We start from the raw sequence: 2352 nt of genomic DNA, 5'->3' as shown, positions 1-2352 counted from the left end.
AAAACTAACCAAACTATCACTGGATGTACTAACAAAACACCCATAAGAGAAAATTGCGGTTTACTCAATGGTATTCATTCAAAATTGAAAACCATGCATTACTGAGTGTGCGTTGTCAAGAAAGTCTTAATGATACAGCGAAAGTGGGCTTGTATCTTTCGGCACTGCGGTCTTCATATGATATCACATTTAGTATTTTATCAGCCAGTGAAGTTCACTACTACTACCATTTTGTTTAGTGGAAACACTAATTACAACTATTTTAGTGTACCATCAGTTAACCGCAACTCACAGCTTTGTCGTTGTTGTTGGAATGCTGTTCAGTACATGAGTTGATATTTTTCCAGTGCAGCGAAACATGTTCTCAACTTCAAACGTATTTGTACTGCTGCTACAGTTACACAAGTCCACAAAAACACGAAAATCTGTAAAGGAATAATAGTTTTGTCACAAAGTAGAGAAATAGCTTACCCTTCATAGGAATTAATTTGAATTTCCTTCGTCGGAAAATATTGTTTTTGCATTTAAGACCAGTGGTTAAATTACTTTATAAGGTTAAATTCACGGAGTGTTTTTGGTTTAAAGTCGCTCTTGAGGTAGAAGGAAAAGTTCCCCTTAATTTTTAAAATTGGGAAGTGGAAATCTTCATGAAATGAAAAAGACCAATGACCTTGCGTAGTGCGGTTATCTTTCTATGAGCGGTTATAACTCTTGTAAGAAATCGATTCATCGCTTTGTATTTACAGCTCTGTATCGTATGGTCAACAAGACTTAGTCTGGAACTACTGTTCTTTTTTTATCTACCATTGAAAATGAGAAGCTTAGAATAACATAGAAGTAAGAGTTTCTTTTAATTTCTCTTCAGTTGGCATTAAACAGGACTGCAGCCATTTGATTCTAGAAAATCAACGAAAGTAGGGTCACTAGACTGTGTGTTTTCTGCATACCTTCACTGTAATCTCACCTGTGAGAGAAACGTAAAACGTCTTCAATTCAGTGCCAACTTCGTTGGTAGCAATGCAGCTATAGTTACCACCCTGGTTCATTTTGCTCCACACCACTCCAATCCCGGAAGCCAAGGTTGTAGATGAGTTCACCAACGATATGTTGATCGGGGGCGTCCCTTCAGACGAGCACCACACATAATGCTGTGAGACCGTTCGAATCACTCGTAAAGGAATTATTATCCTTGGTTTAGCTGTCAAAAAGAAAAATTAAAGGGATTTACAGATTTTAGACAGCGGTTAACTTTATGACATTTTAGGATAATTACATAGGTGTTTATTGAAAATTCTCTACGCTGATTGGGTGCACTTAGGGTGATTATTAGGCAATAATCCCCTAAGCGGTTTTTTCAAAATCGCTGCAAACAATATATTCGAGGTAAAAGACGAAGAAATGAACTGTTTTAAAGAAAATGCTTTTTTTTCAAATAATCTGCTTTGTAATTATACTAAAATAATTATCCACCGCTGGTTCGGTGAATACCGTTGAATAAAAACCACTTCGTGTCAGTTTTTATTCATTTTTCTGACTTGTGAACCAAGATTCATGTGAGGAATAAGAAAAAAAATGCATATATCAATACCTTCATAACATTTCATAAGTGTAGAGGGGCTCAGCATCAGTATGAAAAATGTAACGCAAAGAAGATAAACATATTAAAGAGAGAACCGTGAAAAATGTTTTCAATTACCAAATTGCAATGTCATAAGTCAAGGATTACTCGCAAAAATTCATTATTGGACGTGTGTTCCACGCACACTGCGACGAACCAAATCTGGCAGTACCTTGGCACCTCGGTAATTGTATTTCATCACTACTAAGATTTTATGTTGGCCGTTGACCAGATGGAGTAGTCACGCAAACTTTCCCGCCTTCTAGTCGATAAAAAGGGGCGCGTGGAGTGGTACAGAAGACACAACATACTCGCGTCTTCTGTTGCTTGGCAAAAACGCGGCTGTGCAAACCCAGTCACCAGGGGATGAATTCGTTTAAAGATGCTATAGAAAAGAGTCCTGCCAACGACAAGGATCCATCTGCCTAAACTCGTAGTTTTCTGGAAGTAAGCTTTCCTTTAAAAAACACTATTAGCCTTTGGGGAGTCAGGGTGGTTTAGTGGTCATCAACCGTGCCTCCCACCTCTGCGAACTAGGTTCAACTCTGGCCTCGAGGTTGTATGTGGGCTGAAATTCAGTCGATCTCAATCTGACTCCGAGGGTTTTTCTAAACCACCACACAAGGTCCATCTTTATAACCGCATGAACCTTGAGGACCTAAAGGGTGCAGCTGCAAGTATCAAGCAGGAATTCTTCAATTCTAATCCAGATAGCCCGCTCTGTAAATGAAAAC

The sequence above is a fragment of the Montipora capricornis genome, unplaced genomic scaffold (genome assembly GCF_036669925.1).
Source record: "Montipora capricornis isolate CH-2021 unplaced genomic scaffold, ASM3666992v2 scaffold_415, whole genome shotgun sequence".
NCBI lineage: Eukaryota > Metazoa > Cnidaria > Anthozoa > Scleractinia > Acroporidae > Montipora > Montipora capricornis.
Note: the sequence above shows the minus strand (reverse complement) of the source record.